We start from the raw sequence: 12,626 nt of genomic DNA, 5'->3' as shown, positions 1-12,626 counted from the left end.
GAAGGCACAGAGAACTGAGGACCAGTTCACTTTGGAGAAAGCTGAAGTGACCTGTGGTCACAAAACTGACACTGCCTTTGGGTGGTAACTTCACCCACAGTTGTCAACAGATCAAAGGTATGGGAATTACAGTTATCAGAGGTAGAAACCACAGGAAATCCTGGAATAGGGTTGCTTCAAAAGAAATTCTCTCCAAGGGGTGATCTGCCAGGGCAAAGCATTCAGAAGCGTAGGGTGCATCAGTGAGAAAAGAGGCAGAGGAGACTGGGCTGAAGAGCCCAGGCACTGAAGAGGTTCCACTTTTACGCAGGGAGCTGTGATCTGAAGGCCCAACAGGGGGGTCTCCAAAAAACCCATGACACTGCTGATGGGAGAGCACCCACTTCATACTCCTGCCAGGTCTGAAGGACACAAGGCCATCCTAATGCAACATCAATCAGAAAGAGCTGTCCTATCCTCTCTTCCTTTCATGCTTTCCTCCTTACTTTGTACCCCCAACTCACCTCCACTCTCCATTTTGACTTTGGTGGAGAAACAAACCAGTTTAGCAAGCCAGGAAAAAAAAAAAGAAAAACTCTAAGAAGAAATGGTATCATCAGATCAAAATTAAAGTATGGATTGATATATTGGATTAGACACTTTCTGTATGAGTGTGTATGTGTTTTGTTTTTAACTTTTTATTTTGAATTGATTTAGACTCAATGGGACGGTGCTAAATTAGTACATACAGTCTCTTAAATCCTTCAACCAGCTTCCCCCAGTGGTGATATCTTATATAACTAATACAACATGAGAAACCAGAAAATTGACATTAGCATAATGCTTTTAACTAGTCTACAGACTGTACTTAGTTTTCATTGAGTATTACATGTACTTGTGTGTGTGTGATTCTGTGCAATTTGATCGCAAGTACAAGTTTCTGTAACCAGAATTCTGGCCATGATGGAGGCTTAGGTAGATATACTGTGCCTCCTCACACAACCAAAAGAAGAACAACAACAAATTTAAAAACAAAAACCAACCAGAAATAACAGAAAATTGAACTTTATGGAAGTCTGAAAACCAAGGAATTAAAGAAGAAACATTCATCCAGACTGATAGGAGAGGTAGAGAGGACTCACAGTAAGGCAGCGGCTAGAGGACCCGGCTGGGCAAGGCTGTGGCTGCTGGAGCAGGTGGTCCTACATCTGCATGCAGATAAACTGAGAGGAACAACTGGGGAATGAGACAGACCACACAACCCAGGGTTTCATTGCAGAGAAATAAAGCCTCAAAACCTCTAACTGAAAAAACCTGTGCGGGTTGCAGCAGTGGGAGAAACACCCAGCCTCACAGGAGAGCTTGCCCCCCAGGACAGTTTGTTGGAGAGACCCACAGGATCTTAGGACATATACAAACCCAGGGAGTCACCACCAGAAGTGCCCGATTTGCTTGTGGGCAGCGGCAGAAGTGACTGGCAGAGAGCTTAGAAAGAGGCACCGTTCCCTCTTGGACCCCTCCCCCCCACACAGCACCACAACCCACAGATTTGGGTTGCCCCACCTTGATGAACACCTAAGGCTCCTTACAACCTAACGGGTGTGTGGAGACAAAAAAAATGGCCCAAATGAAAGAACAGATCAAAGCTCCAGAAAAAATACAACTAACCATTGAAGAGATAGCCAACCTATCAGATGCACAGTTCAAAACACCAGTAATCAGAACTGGTTGAGTGTGGTCACAAAATAGAGCAAAAAGTGAAGGTTATGAAAAGTGAAATAAAGGAAATGTATGGGGAACCAACAGTGACATGAAGGAAACTGGGACTCAAATCAACAGTTTGGACCAGAGGGAAGAAATAATCATTCAACCAGAACAGAATGAAGAAATAAGAATTTAAAAATATGAGGAGAGTCTTAAGAATCTCTAGGACAACTTTCAATGTTCCAACATCCAAATCATAGGGGTACCAGAAGGAGAAGAGGAAGAGCAAGAAATTGAAAACTCATTTGAACAAATTATAAAGGAGAACTTCCCCAATTTGGCAAAGGAAATAGACTTCCAGGAAGTCCAGGAGGCCCAGAGAGTCCCAAAGAAGTTGGATCTAAAGAAGCACACACCAAGACACATCATAGTTACATTACCCAAGGTTAAAAATAAGGGGACAATCTTAAAAGCAGCAAGAGAAAAGAAGACAGTTACCTACAAAGGAGTTTCCATAAGACTGTCAGCCGATTTCTCAAAAGAAGCTTTGTAGGCAAGAAGGGGATGGAAAGAAGTATTCCAAGTCATGAAAGGCAAGGACATACATCCAAGATTACTCTATACTGCAAACTATCATTTAGAATGGAAGGGCAGATAAAGTGCTTCCTAGGTAAGATAAAGCTAAAGGAGCTCATTACCACCAAGCTCTTATTATATGCAATGTTAAAGGGATTTATCTAAGAAAAAGAAGATCAAAATATGAACAGTAAAGTGACAACAAACTCACAACTATCAACAACTGAACTTAAAAAAGACAAAGTAAGCAAACAACTAGAACAGGAACAGAATCACAGAAATGGAGATCACATGGAGGGTTATCAGCAGTGGGCAAGTAGGAAAAAGGGAGAAAAGGTACACAGAATAAGTAGCATAAATGGTAGGCATAAAATAGACAGGGGAAGGTTAAGAGTAGCATAGGAAATGTACAAATGAAAGAACTCACATGTACAATTCATGGACTAAAGAGGGAGGAATGTGGGTGGGGGATGGTGTGCAGGGTGGAGGGGAATAAAGGAGGAGAAATGTGACAACTGTAATAGCATAGTCAATAAAATATATTTTAAAAAATAGAAGAAAAATGTCCCCCCCAAAAGTTTGTATAACCAGCAACACAATCAGAATACAGAAGAATACATATATTAACACCATAAGAAAACTCTCGTGTTGCTATACCTTTATAGTCAAACCCAATCCTCACCTCACTTTTGTCCCTGGAAAAATCACTAATCTCTTCTCCATCTCAGTAGTTTTGTTTTTTTTAAGATACCATACGTATGGAATTATATAGAATACATTCCTTTTTGAAATTCCCTTTTTTTCCACTAAGCATTAGTAAAATTTTCACTATGCCCTTAAGATCCATCCAAGTTGTTGGATATATCAATAGTTTGTTCATTTTTATTACTGAGTAGTTTTCTATTGTATCACTGTTCCAGTGTTTGTTTAACTATTCACCTGTTGAAAGATATTTGGGTTGTTTCTAGTATTGAGCTATTACAAATAAACATTCATGCATGCTGTAAACATGTACAAAGTTATTGTATAAACATAAGTTTTCATTTGGCTGGGATAAATGCTCCATGAGTATAGCTATCTATCTATATCTATATCTATCTATATCTATAAATAATATATATTACATATAATCAAACTGTTTTACAGAGTAGCTATACCATTTTACATTCACACCAGCAATGTATAAGAGATTTAGTTTCTCTGTGTCTTTTTCAGAATTTGGTGTTATTATTTTTTAGTTTAGCTATTCTAACAGATGCTTGTGGTTTTACTTTGCATTTTTCTAATAGCTAATAATGTAGAACATCTTTCTGTATGCTTCTTTATGGTTCATATCTCCTTTGTGGGGAAATATCTGTTTATGCCTTTTGACCATTTTCCAATTAGATTGTTTTTTTTACTGTTGAGTTTTGAGATATCTTTGTATATCCAGATACAAGTTCTTTGTCAAATACATAGTTTGCAAATATTTTCTTCTAGTCTGTGACCTATCTTTTCATCCTCTTAAAAAGATATTTCATAGAGCAAAAGATTTTAATTTTTATGAAGTCCAATTTATCATTGTTTAGAAACTATGTTTTTAGATTCATGTTCCATACTCTTAACTTAGCTCTATGTCTAGAAGATTTTCCTCTTGGGTTAGAACACTTTAATCTGGGGTGTCCAACCTTTTGGCATCTTTGGGCTACACTGGAAGAAGAAGAGCTGTCTTGAGCCACACACAGTAAATGCTCAAACACTAATGAACAGTGATGAGCAAAAAAAAGGGTCCGTGCATAATTTTCATGACATCTACTACCACAGATATGCAAAAATGTCTTCACATAATAACCCTAATTATGCAACAGCCCTTTTGATAATCTTTGAAAATCATCAAGCAGGTCCCAAGTTTGTGATCACTAATATAGAAAATGTACATATCTAAGTAATAAAACTTAGTATAAAACTTAGTAATAAAACTAAGTAATGTTTCTCCCTGGCTGGTTGAGCACTGGCCTGCAAACCACAGGGTTGCTGGTTTGAATACCAGTCTGGACACATACTAAAATTGCAGGCCAGGTCCCCAGAAGGGGGCATGCAAAAGGTGACCACACATTGGTGTTTCTCTTTCTGTCTTTCTCCCACCCTTCCCCTCTGTCTAAAAATAAATAAATAAAATCTTAAAATAAAACCTAAATAATGTTTTAAGTAAATTTACTATTTTGTGCGGGCCACACTCATAGCCATCCTGGGCCACATGCAGCCTGTGGGACCTGGGTTGGACACCCCTGAATTAAATATTTCTTAAATATAAAAGAAGTTAGCAAAGGAAGAGCATAGGAACAAAATAACCTGAGACAAATAGAAACCAAATAACAAAGTTGTCTACATAATCCAATGATATCAATAATTAGGTAAGTGTGGATGAGCTAAACACCCTATTCAAAAGGCAGAGATTGTTAGGCTGGGCAAAAAAGCAAGATCTAACTATATGCTATTTATAACAGATATGACTTAGATTTAAAAACACAAATAGCTTGGAGGTAAAAGGGTAGAAAAAATATACCATAAAACAGAAGCTGTAATTGAGCTGAAGCTGCTATAATAGTATGAAAAGAAATTGACTTTAAGACCAGAATACCCTTAAGAGTGGGCTGTTGAAATTTCTAGCTATTATTGTTAAATTGCCTATTTCTCCTTTCAGTTCTGTCAATTTTTACTTCATGTATTTTGAGACTTTGTTTTGAGGTGTATATATAAATCATTAATGCTTATATATTTTTGACATATTTTTATTATTATGAAATATCAATTTTTCTTTTACTAAGTGATAGAACAGTTGGACAGAAAATCAACAGGGATATATAACTCTTTAACAGCACTATCAACCAACTTCATCTGACATTTATGAAACACTCCAAAGACTTCAGAATACGAATTATTTTCAAGTGCACATGCAGCATTCTCTAGGTTAGATCATATGTTGATTCAGAACAGAATTGAGTTAGAGAGTCACAACAAAAAGATATCTAGTAAAACTCAATCTCTTTGGAAATTAAAATGACACACTTGTGAATAGTTTGTGGGTCAAAGAAGAAATCAAAAGGAAAAGTAAAAATATTTTGAACTGAATGAGATAAAAATACAACATGTAAAATATGTGAAAAGAATCTAAAATGATGTTGAATAGAAAACCGATAACTTTAAACATCTACCTTAAAAATAAAAAAAGAGAACTTTACAAGTAAACAGAAGAAAGCAAATAACAGAGAGAATAGTGGAAATTATTAAAATAGAAAATGAAACAAAAAATAGAGAAGACTAATGAAACTAAAAGTTGGTTCTTTAAAAAGATGAACACAATTGAAAAACTCTTGGCTAGACTGATAGAAAAAATAAGAGAGAAGGGGTCACAAATTACCAAAATTGGAAATGAAAGAAAACACATTACTACAGGTGCTATATAAATTAAAATAATTATAGGAGAATATTATGAAATATTTTGTGTCAGTAAACCAGACAACTTAGATGAAATGGACAAGTTCCTAGAAAGACACAGATTACCAAAACTGATACAAGAAGTGGAAAATCTGTATAGATCTATGACAAGTAAAGAAATTGAGTTAGCAATTAAAAATTTTCCCACTTGGAAAACTACAGAACATTGCTAAGATAAATTTATAAAGACAGAAATAAGTGGAGAAATATTTAATGTTTTCCTTTGGAAGATTCAATATTGTTAAGATGAATGTTCTTTCCTAGATGATCTATAGAACCAACACAATTCCTTTCAAAATTCCAGTAGACTTTTATTGCAGTAATTGACAACTTGATTGTAATTTTTTTTGATGTGTCAACTTTGCTGGTCTTTAGTCAGCTATATAATAAAACACTAATACAGGTTGTTGTGAAGAAAATTTGCAGATGTAATAACTGTCTTAATCATTTGACTTCAAATTAAGAGAGTTTATGGTGGATAATGTTGATCGAGTTGGTTGAAAGGCCTTAAAATCTTTTTCCCTGAGAAAAAGAAAAAAATTTATTTGCACACAGTAGCTTCAGCCCATGCTCATGAGTTCTAGGCTGATCTTCCTGCCTGCCTACCTACGGGTTTCAGATTTGCTTCGTCAGCCCTTACAATCCCATAAGCCAATTTCTTGTAATAAATCTCTTTATGTTATCCCCTACTGATTTTGCTTCTTTGGTTGAACACTGACTGACATATCCCATAATGTATATGGAAATGTGGAGCATCAAGATTAGGTAAAATAATTTTAGTATAGAATAAAGTTGGAGGACTTATATTACCCAATTTTAAAATTTAATATAAAGCTACAGTAATCATGCAATTTTGGTATTGGTATAAGGATAAGTATATAAATAAAAGAGACAGAATTTAGAGTCCAAAAACTAACTTTTATATTTATGGTCAATTAATGATGCAAATCTATATACACACAAAGACTTACACATGAATATTCATAGCATCATTATTTATAATAGTCTGAAATGGAAACAACCTAAATACCCATTGATTGGTGAATCAATAAACAAAACTGTGGCATATCCAGAGAATAGAATATTATTTACTAATAAAAAGCAATGAAATATATATACATGTTACAACATGGATGAACTTTCAGGGAAAACAAGCCAGACACAAAAAACAATATATTATTGATTCCATTTATATGAAGGGTCCAGATGAGGCAAATTTATAGAGGCAGAAAGTAGGTTAGTGGTTCCTGAGACTGAAGAAAGAGCAGGCTTTGAGGAATGTAGGGGAAGTCATAGAAATGTTCTAAAACTGGGCTGTCATGGTGGACATACAGCCCACTAATATTTACGAACAATATTGATGAATTGTACATTCACAATGTGTCTTTTCACACTTTATTATACTTTAATAAAACTGCTAAAAATGAACAGAAAAATAACGGACCCTGTTCCAATGATCAGCAAGGGAAATGGAAAGGAAAATTGTCTACACAGCAAGTTTAAAGTGACAATGGAAGAAAAAATAAAGTTACTTTTGCAAATACATTCCAGGAGTCCGACATGTTTCATACACGCAAGTTACAGAGGTCAGTGTGGCCACAGCTAGATAGTGTGGTTGTCTCTAAGAACATCCTTTTTCATGACAAATACATTTTCTCTCAATGCCATAAAAATATATGAAGATGTATTCAGCCATAGTTAACTTTGGTTCAGTCATAGTTACCTTTCCTTGTTATATAATTTTACAATTTTCAGCTTAATTGGACAAAACTACTTTCTACAGGATTCCAGGTATAATGGAAAAAACAATGAAAAAATATAAGTCAGAGGACAACTGAAGAAATCCATGGGCTCAGAGTCCTCATTTAGTTCCCACACCAGCCAGTTGACTTGACTTGGAAGAAAAACTACTCCAAGGTCAAACTCAAACCTCTGATTCCAGCCAATCACCTAAAAAATGTGGGTCTTTAGTTCCAGTGGGCTTGGGAAAGTAATGTGGATGGCTCAGAATACTTATCCTAATGGCAGATAAAGGAAGAATACAATTCACAACTCAGAGTAACTATAAATATCAAGGATAAAAAGAGTAGGAAAATCCAAGGAGCAATGTCACCCTATTTACGAATGGTAACATCTGTCTTTTTTGTTTACTATGCAAAAGTATTGGGCCACTACCCTATTTTTGTTTCTGACTTTCGACCCAAGATTTCCAAGGCAGGTCACATTTTAAGAAATATGCTAAGGCTTCTACTCTGCACATTTCTCCGTCACACCAGGAAATAATGCTGAGCTGTCCCTCGAAGAGAACCAGTGGTAGATGCTGGGACCTTTTTGGATTCAAGAGCCCTCCTGCTGTGATCGCTGTGGAAATAGGACCCAGTGACTTGTGTTTTGCAGACTTTAAGCTAGCATGGAGATATTAGGTATTCTGGAAGCAGAAGCATTTTCTCATTTTAAATTGTATGGAGAAAATTTGGCCCTGTCTGATACTGAGATTATTGCCTTCACTGGAGTGTAAAAGAGCCCCTTGGATTCAGATTTCTTAACTCTTCTTTTGAAATGGAGCAGGTGAAACTTGCTTATCATTGTATTTAGTGAATTTCATTATAGGACTGTTACATCTGTCAACGGGTGACCAGATGCTATAGCTGATTTCCCCAGTTATCAGAGCCATCCAGCTGGATGCACCATCTTTCCTCTCTGCCCCACATACATTATCACTGCCCAGAGCAGGACACTGTGGACCACTGCAGGCCTGCTACTCAGGTTAATCCGGTAGCATTAAATCAGGTTACCCAGAGCATTAAACTGGCCTCAGCTGGACAACACTCTCCTCCTGTCCTGCCTGCCATCACCCAAACAATAGCTCCCAAGAGCATCATTTCTAGAAAGGTAGGTGTCAGTCTGAAGCTTTATAGGCAGCTAAGAAAGTCCTGTGAGGAAAAAAGTGAGGTGTTAAAGATGCCAATAATAGTCACTGGGCACGGCTCTGCAGGGTCATCTCCAGCACCTGCTTTACAGCCCACCTGCAGACTTCCAGTTGGTTCTGCATGCCAGTTTCTGGGCCAGATACCCTGAGAGAATGTATTCTCATTTTTTAACTTTTATTAGGGAGAATGAGATGATTGAGTCTAAATCTCATAAGCTAAGAGAACATAATCAGAAAGATCTGGATATTTTTTAAAGGATAAAGGAAATAGAGAAAATGGTCTTTAATTTAATTTTTAAAATACCAAATACAGCTCTTGTCCCTATTAATGAAATTCTAAAAAAGTAATATTTTCAGTTTTACTAATTTAAAAAGAGCCTGTGATTTTAATTCAGTGTCCTTATTGACCCAATACTTATTTAGGTCAGAGGTTTTTTTTTTTTTTTTAATGTTCAGGTGGCTTGAGATTTGGGGCTTTTGCATTTGTTACTGGCTGTTGACGTATTGCCCTGACTTTCTGCATATGTGGGTCACAGAATGTCTACTTTTGAATTCAAAAGTGGCTCAAAATCCCTACTCGATTTGTGTAAGTGATCCATAAACAATAGAAAGTTATATTCTCCATAGGAAACCAATGTTATATATCTATTAATTCAGGGTTAGTATTTAAATTATTTAAAGTTTCATGTCCTTATTAATTATGTAATTTAACCTGCCAGAGACTAAGAATCTTATATTAAACCTTTTGTTGTAGTTATCTCTCTGACAATCTTTTTTGAAACTGTTTTATTTTATATATTTCTTGATTCATTTTATATGTTTCTTAATTATTACATATCCACGGTAGAGTTGCATTATTATAAAACAATTTTCTTTTTACCATATCTAATGTTTTTGGCTTACAATCTACTTTAATATTATTTTGCCCTTGCTTCTCCTTTGTCTTTGCCTGATAAAACTCATTAATTTTTTTTCTAAGTTTCAGCATCATTTTTGGGTGTTTTTTGTAAGAACCATCTGGTTAGAATTTGTTTTCTAATCCAATCTTAGAATTTTTGTTTTTAATTTAAAGTGGAGGTCATTTATACTGAACTATAGGAACCGTCAGTTTCTCATTCGTGTCATCTTGTTTTATGTTTACTTTTTGTGTCTTTGCATTTATGTTTGTCCTTCCTAACTTTTAATCTATAAAGATTATAGTGAAGAGGACATCTTGTTTCATATTCTGCTGTTAATTTTTAAAAGTTTAAAAAATAATTTAAGCATATCTTTAATTTTAAAAGTTTAAGAGTAAAGAATTAAAATTTGACTTCCTAACATGTCAAACAAATGCCAGCATTAACCACAATAATGACTATGGGACTTAGGAACATAAGACTTGAGATTTTTTTTTTATTTTCTAGATTCAATTTGGTAATATTTATTATAGTTACTAATATTTAACTCTGTACATTTGTTTTAATGCTGATGCATATCTTTTCACATGCTTACTTTTTAATTCGAAAATCTTAGTTACAATTCGTTGCCTTTTAATTATTACTGCTTTTTTGTCTAGAACTGGTGTTTGAGTGTTTTGGGGGATGTTTACTTGTGGGATGGTTATGTCTTGGGTGTCTTTGAATATATAAAAGTATCTATTGCCATTTTTCATAAAAGACAATCTAACTGGGATCAAAATTTCTGGGCCACAATTATTTTCCCTCAAATAGTTTCTTACCAAGTTCTGGATTTTGGCATGTTACTTTAACCCTCTAGCACTCACTTCTTGTTTATAAAATGATGATAATAGCCATCGCTCCAGTTATTTTGTGAGGCTAAAACCAGAAAATGGACACAAAAGTACATTGAAGCTAAATGGGCCACTGAAATATGAGATGTTCCTATTTTTCACTGTGTAACATGAGGTACAATGTTTTAATCTTGTATGGTCTGATTCATTTTTTATTTGCTCATAAATCACTCCTGCTCAGTTCAGTGACTTTTTTTAGAAGCACCTTCTTTTCTGAATCCATCTGTTAACTACAGCCTTCCTGGTCCAACCATCTGATGGGTCAAGGCTGAAGAAGAGGCCTTCCTGTATTTAAAATTCTTTTAATTTTCTTTTAAAATAGAAAAATGATTCTTGGTTACTGTGGAAAGTAGGAAATAGAAAATAACATACAAAAACAGTAATATTCAATTAATTCTAAAGCAATTAATTCTAAAGTAATTATTAAGTATTTCTAATATACAGGAACAACTACATTTTGACTTCCCTTTTCCTTATATACACATCATTATTTTTCTTTAAAATTAATAACTATAATGTTCCACGAGCTGATTTTAAGTAGTTTTTATTGATGTCTATAACAAAGTACACTGATTATAAGTGCGTCATTTGATTAATTTTTCAGGACGTCAACCCACCTGAGTACACAGGAGTACACAGGGTGCCTGGCGGAAAGGAGAACATCAGCAGCCCTCTGAGGCCTCCCATGAACCCTCCCCCTGAACTGTCAGTCTCTCCCCCAGACGTCATGACTTCCAGGGGAAGGGAATGTACAGTTTCTTTCTTTTTAAAAAATTAAATGTATTGAGTGACTACCCATTAGTTTTGACTACATCTGAACTTTGTGAGTGAACTATACACACTATTTATTCTTTTGTTTTGGCTTCTTTAGCACAGCATTGTGTTTGTGAAGTTCATCCACGATGTTGTTTTTAGCAGTTTCTTTGTTTTACTTGTGCAGTGCCTCACTGTATGACTATACCATAATTTATTTTTCCATTCTACTATTAATGGACACTTCGTTTATGTCCCATTGGGGACATTACAAATAGCATTGCCATGAACATTTTTGTGCATGTCTTTTGGAGTAAATATGTATGCATTTTGCTTGGCTATATGCTAAGGCATTGAGTCATAGGGTATCTGTATGTTCAGCTTTGAGAGATAATGTCAAGAGAGTTTTCTCAAATGTTGGTACCAATTTACACCCCCAGAAATAGTGTGTGAGATTTTCAACCTCTCCACATCTTTGTGAACTCTTGGTAATTTTAACCATTATGTAGAGTGTGAATTAGCATTTCATTGTAGTTATTTGTATTTTCATGAGATTAAAAAGGCAGAGGATTTAAAAAACATGTTTATGACCATTTAGATGTTTTCTTTTGTGAAGTTCTTATTCAAGCATTTTGCTCATTTTTCTATTGGGTCATATTTTAAAAATTCATTGTTAAGTATTTTTGGGGTGGGAATCATTTGCCAGATACGTGTATATTAATATCTTCTATACCTTGACTTGTTTTTCACTCTTTTATAGGTGTCTCTGAATGAACAGAAGGCCTTAATTTTAAGATATACCATTTATCAATCATGTTCTTTACTGTTATGGTATTTTGTGTTATTAAAAACAACTTTGCTTATTTCAAATCATAAAATTATACTCCAATACAATTTTCTAGAGGCTTTATTTTTTACCTTTTACATTTAGATCTGTCACTTGGGATTGACATTTAATTGATTTTTAATTATTGTGTGACATGACAATTTATTTATTTTTCTCTGTATTGAAAAGCAATTCTCTTATGCATGTCACTTTTCACATAAATCAAGTAACCACTTAGATGTCTGTCTGTTTCTGTCTCTGTTCTGTTCCTTTGGTCTACTTGCATATCCTTGTGCCATACTGTAGCTTTATAATAAATGTTGATATCTTATGTCTTCCAGACTAGTTATTTGAGAACACCTTTATTATTTTTAGTCTTTAAAAGTCCATATACAGTTTAGAATTATTTTGTCAATTAGAAACAACAACAAAAACCTGGTTGGAATTTTTATTAGGATTAAATATATTGTTTAATTTGTAGGAAAAAGATAGCTTTACTCTAGAGAATCATTCAACTAATGAATATTATATTGCCCATTTATTTAGGTTTTTACAATTTGTCTCAATAAAGTTTTTTAGTTTTCTAGATCAAA

At 34.7% G+C, this 12,626-nt stretch overlaps 1 long non-coding RNA gene across 1 annotated transcript; it reads right to left on the bottom strand.

Moving 5' to 3' along the window:
- Positions 1–4,044: 4,044 nt before the first annotated feature.
- LOC118499909 lies at positions 4,045–4,481 on the bottom strand. The gene is made up of 2 exons (XR_004902448.1): positions 4,431–4,481; positions 4,045–4,204 (listed from the first exon to the last, which is right to left on the bottom strand). It is a non-coding gene; the product is annotated as an uncharacterized LOC118499909 (long non-coding RNA).
- Between the last annotated feature and the right edge of the window lie 8,145 nt (positions 4,482–12,626).

Source organism: Phyllostomus discolor, chromosome 4, assembly GCF_004126475.2.
Source record: "Phyllostomus discolor isolate MPI-MPIP mPhyDis1 chromosome 4, mPhyDis1.pri.v3, whole genome shotgun sequence".
NCBI lineage: Eukaryota > Metazoa > Chordata > Mammalia > Chiroptera > Phyllostomidae > Phyllostomus > Phyllostomus discolor.
This window is presented reverse-complemented; position numbering and strand designations above follow the sequence as displayed.